This window comes from Nycticebus coucang, chromosome 15 (assembly GCF_027406575.1).
Source record: "Nycticebus coucang isolate mNycCou1 chromosome 15, mNycCou1.pri, whole genome shotgun sequence".
NCBI lineage: Eukaryota > Metazoa > Chordata > Mammalia > Primates > Lorisidae > Nycticebus > Nycticebus coucang.
In genome coordinates this window covers 60,586,474-60,592,208 of record NC_069794.1, presented here as the reverse complement: position 1 = coordinate 60,592,208, position 5,735 = coordinate 60,586,474, and the positions used below count along the sequence as shown (strand labels likewise).

The 5,735-nt window shown below is 40.0% G+C and overlaps 1 non-coding gene across 1 annotated transcript; it reads right to left on the bottom strand.

The window, feature by feature from the left end:
- Positions 1-2,270: 2,270 nt before the first annotated feature.
- On the bottom strand, positions 2,271-2,372 carry LOC128567052 (U6 spliceosomal RNA). Its single transcript, XR_008374726.1, has one exon. It is a non-coding gene; the product is annotated as a U6 spliceosomal RNA (small nuclear RNA).
- Positions 2,373-5,735: the final 3,363 nt, after the last annotated feature.

Here is a 5,735-nt window from a genome sequence, read left to right as displayed (position 1 = left end):
GGCCAATCATGATGGCTCACCCCGGTAATCCTAGCCCTTCTGGCTGGAAGGTGGAACCGATGTTCAGTTGAGACCAGGAGTTGAGACCAACCAAAGCAACATAGCAGGACTCCATCTCTACTAAAAATAGAAAAATTAGCTGGGCATGATGGCACATGCCTGTAGTCCCAGTTACTAGGAAGGCTGAGGCAAGAGGGTTGCTTGAGCCCAAGAGTTTAAGGTTGTAGTGAGCTATAATCACACCACTGCAACACTTTAGCCTGAGTGACAGAGCAAGACCTTACCTCAAAAAAACAAAACAATCAAACAAAAAGAATGAAAGAAAGAAAGGGAGCCCCCCCATGACTGGTAGCATTTGGGGAGCCTGTTAGACACACTATCCTCACCTCTCCTGCCAGTTTAATAGTCTCTGACTTCTGCTAAAGAATGAGAGTAATAAATAAATCTATCAGGTTCTTACTAGAGAGAAAAATCTTAATAACACAGAAATATAAAAAATCAGTGAGCATGTAAGAAAAACAAAGCTACCAAAGTAGGGTAAAGTGGAGACTGGCTAGAAGATCAACATCTCCACCATCCTGGTTTACCCCACATCCACCTTGGCTACAGACCTGGTATCAGCAGAGCATAAATGGGCCAAAGGGCTCCACATCCTCGCCCAGTACTGACTGTGATTCCTTTGCGGTGTAATCACTGTTCACTTTCTGTTCATTCATAGCTCCCCCTGGCCACATTATGGGCCCTCATGCTCCTGCCTGGGTGTGGCCGCAGCAGGGTGGCTTGGGAAGCAGTCACATGAGACAGGTTCTCCCCAGGGAGTCTGGTCAAGCCTTTGGCAGGCTTCCTGGTTACCAAAATAAAATCTGTTTCCTTGCTTCTAGTTTTAAAGGCTACTATATACCCCATGCAAATAATGACTTGGGTGGAATTTAATACCTGGCATTTTGCTAAGCTCTCCATTTCTCTTCAAAACTGTCAAACTTTTGTTGAGACACTATAAGGGTAAATTTTGAGATCCTTTTTTTTCCATCCTGAGTGAAAGACAAGGCCAGCAAGTTTAAAATGAAGGGCTCCTCTAGTCCGAGGCTGAGCGGAAATGAGCATAAAACCAGTCTGTGGAAAATCTCAGTAAATCAGGTCTGGAAATTGGCCTTCTCCCTTCTTCCCCTAAGGCAGAGAAAGTGAAGTAAGGAGAGAGAGGTTTTATCAAATTGGACTTTACTTCATTATTCTCAATAAATCACGAATGCACTACTCTCCGGGTAACCTCACCCGGGGTGATGCTTTTTTAAATGAAGTGTCTTTCTCAGACATGTCTAGTCACAATCCACTGGTGACTGCACGGGAAGGTTAACAGTAGGAGAGATTCTGCTGTGAAAGCATTTGAAATAGGCCTGGGGCATTCTTAAATGTATTGAACCTTTTCTACAGCACAGAACCTTTTTCTGTGTCTGTGAGTGCATTTGAAAAGATAATCTTTTAAAGATCTTTTAAGAGAATTTTTATCTGATTATAAATAAAAGAAACATGGTTACCATAGAAAATGTACCATAAGGAAATATTCAGAAAGGTGCACAAAGATTTATTGACAAAGAGGTTCATCATTGCATTATTTTTAATTCCAAAGCTGTACACAATGTAAATGCCCCCAAATAGAGTTTTGTTACATAAAACAGTTCTGTGAAGTCATTAAAAATTATTTAAGAATATGGGGAAGTATTCACCATATATTAAGAGGGAAAATATTATATAAAGTGAAAATCTATAGGTACATTATATCCCCCCCCCCTTTTTTTTTACAAGAGAAAGACTGATTTTAATTCAAGTTGGGTGGAGGACAGAAAAGGAAGCAGGAAGAGAGAAAAAGGAAGGGTTTTTTTTTTTTTTAATTAAATCATAGCTGTGTACACTTATGCAATCATGGGGTACCATGTGCTGGTTTTATATACAATTTGAGATATTTTCATCATACTGGTTAACTTAGCCTTTCTGGCTTTTTCTTAGTTATTGTGTTAAAACATTTATATTCTACATTTAGTAAGTTTCCCATGTACCCTTGTAAGATGCACCTTAGGTGTGGTCCCACCAATTATCCCCCCCACTCCCTTTCCCCTTTCCCCATATTCCTGGGCTATATTTGGGTTACAGCTTTCATATGAAAGCCATAAATTAGTTTCATAGTAGGGCTGACTACATTGGATACTTTTTCTTCCATTCTTGAGATACTTTGCTGAGAATATGTTCCAGCTCCATCCATGTAAACATGAAAGAAAAATATGGAACGCTTCACAAATTTGCGTGTCATCCTTGCGCAGGGGCCATGCTAATCTCTGTATCGTTCCAATTTTAGTATATGTGCTGCCGGAGGGAGCGGATGGGGGATATTTTACTCATTAATTTACTTATTTTAAAAAAGAAGACATTCTAAAGTGTTAAATATGTCATTATTTCTGGATGATTTCAGCTCAAGTAATTCTCATCTTCCTTACATATTTATGTATTTTACGAAATGTACACAATCACTATATATTATGTATAGAAGTGGGGAAGGATGATCCTTGGTGATTTTTTACTCTCAAGTTCTGACAAGCCAATTATTCCAGTTCCTATAGAACTAGTTGCATTCTATAACTCTGTTGCAGGCCAGTGGGTTATAACAGTGAAGTCAACCCAATTTGGGGCTGGGTCTTCTGCTCTTCAAGGAGAGAAGTGAAATGTCTCCACTTTCCTTGAGGCTGAAGCAAGTGAATTTCTACTCAGGTTCTTCGCCTTTCAGGCTGTTTGGCTACTCAGACTCCCCTAGATGGGGAATAGTTTTCCCCTCCCAAAACCTTTGTTCTCCATCTTCTTCCCGGAGCAGCAGACAGGGGGAAGACATAAACAGTGTATCCATCTCTGGGTCTTCTCATGGGAGGAGGGCGCCCCCACACCCCCACACACCATCACTGAAATGTAACAGACCAGTGTGTTCTGGGCAGGAACCTCAGGTTTGGAGAGAGTGTGTGATCAAAGTTCTCTACCTTCTCCGAGGCTGCACACTTCCACCTTTATTTGCTTAAGGAAGCCAGAGCACGTGTTAGTGAAAAAATATAGTGAATATTTAGTGATAATGAATCCAAGTCTTTCTAAGGCAGTTAACCATTAAACTAAGTCAGTGTTACAGAACTTGAATTTCAACCCACGTAGATGTGTTCATCTTCACCAACAGATGCTCACTGGGTACCTACTCTGCACCCACAAAGTCAGGGGTATAAAGAAATGACTGCAGTTGGCAACTTTCCTGCCCTGGGGAAATTAAAATCAAGAGAAAGTTACATCACCATATGTAACAATACAGCTTACTGTTGGTAGAATAATATATCTTAAGGACTTCCAGCTTTGTATTTCAAACCTCCCTGTGCTCCAAATAAATAGAATAATTTTAGTTTTATTGTGCAAAATTAACATTTAAAAAAATTATTATATTCTTCCCAAATCTCAATGTTGTAAGAGAGTGTCATTTAATGAATGTAGTTATTTAGAGATACAAATCAGCCATTACTTTTCTTTTTTTATAAGGATATTGGGTTTGGTGATATCATTATCTTCACTAGCCTCTAATGCTAGGGAACAGAACATTGATCCAATTTCCCCAAATCTTTAGTGTAGTAAGTTTTTATGCAAGTGGAAAACTTAATGCTAACAGAAACAAATTTGACCACACTTTTAAAATCACAGGAAAATTGCTAATTCTGTGGTCATTCATTCTCATGCCATGTACTCCAACACAGGAAACTATGAGAAATGTAACCACTGGTAAAATTAAACCTGCAATTATAGCACCAATTTCTAGGATATGTTGATTTTGTTCTATTTTGCAACATGTATGCAAATATACAAAATTTTCTCATTTATTTTTCACATGTTGAGCTTGTAAATCCAGAGTTTGTCACATAAGGATGATTTGAATGAATTTAAGACAATTTCTGATCTTGCTTCTGGTCTTCCTTGTGGGTGATTTTTTAAATTGTCACCTAATGTAAGGGTGATAAAACACTTGGTGTATTAATACAACCTACCCTTGAAAACACTGTTCAGAAAAAAGAAACACATAGAAAACTATGCTGCATCTAATACATAATACATCTAAGGCATATAATACATATGAAGAATTGGACAAAATACATTAAGGTAACAGTTCACCAGTCCACCATCCTACTATCCCATAATTATCTTTGTCATCTAGTGTTTATATCAACCTCTGCATTGGCAATGAATTTTCATCACACTTCTGATCTTTACTAATACCCACCATCTACTTCCAGGACTTTTTCTGGGTGTGCTTTATTTCTCTCATCCACTACCCTCAGCATTTCACAGTCCCTGGTGCAGAGTATCCAGGGCTTCACTAGACCCTAAACTGGAACCATTCAAATAGCTCCCAGGTTTTCCTCATTGGTTGAAACTTTCTCTGACCAGAATCTTCATTCCATCACTGTTATCTGCATAATTTTCTTTTCTTTTCTTTTTTTTTTTTTTTTTTTGAGACAAGAGTCTCACTATGTCTCCCTCGGTAGAGTGCCATAGTGTCACAGTTCACAGCAACCTTAAACTCTTGGCTTAAGTGACTCTCTTGCCCCAGCCTCCGGAGTAGCCAGGACTACAGGTGTCCTTCACAACACCCAGCTATTTTTTGGTTGCAGTTGTTATTGTTGTTTGGCAGGCCCAGGCCGTTGTTATTGTTGTTTAGCAGGCCCAGGCCGGGCTCAAACCCGCCACCTTTGGTGTATGTGGCCGGCGCCCTACTCACTGAGCTATGGGTGCCAAGCCTGTTATCTGCATAATTAAGTTTTGATCTTTTTCCTCTTCCACACCTTTAGCGAAATGTTACCTCAATGTATTTTGTCCAATTCTTCATATGTATTATATGCCTTCCTGGATCAGTACTGTCAGTCTTAACGTGCCAATCCCACTGGCAAGTTCCCTGGCTGATATAAAGGACACAGTAGTTCACTGGAATGGCACATCCCTACTCACAGATCTGAAGTGGGAATGAGGGCAATGCTGGTAATCATAAATACTGAGCACTCGGTGTTTTGCATGCACTGTCTAGATCAAGCCCACATGGTCTAAATGTGAAGCCACTGCTTTAAACACTACACTATGCAGCTGTGTTGAGGAGGAAACAGCAAGAAGCAGAAGAAGAGGAGAAGGAGAGGAGGCAAAGTAGAATTACAGTATTGCCAGAAAGAAAAATCGAACTTCGCAGTTAGATGAAACATTTACCCATTATGTCAAGTTTGTTAGCAGTAGCAGAACAAAGAAAACTGTATTTCTTCCAGAATAAGCAGTATGCCTTCCAGATCTCACCCCTTTCAGACCACTTCAGAGTGATGATTGTTAATGGCAGTAGGAATTGTCTAATGGTCTAGTACACAGTATGGAATGAAATCCTGACTGGCACTTCCTAAAGTATGGTCACATATGTACATATGACCACACACATACGTATGGCCTACGTGTAACAGCTACTGAACAAAGGCAAAGTCCCATGTACCAGGTAGTGTGCTATGTGCTGCACCTGCCTAGAGATCAAAAATCATATGGTCCCTGCTGTAGTTCAGTAATGGAGAAAGGAAAAGGGGGCACTGAGAGACACTACATAGGGTCCAGTAAAGTGGGTCTCCTTGGGGGAAGTTATGCCTGAGGCGTTCTCTAAAGGATGAGTTGGTGTTAACCAAAAAGGGAAAAGGAAG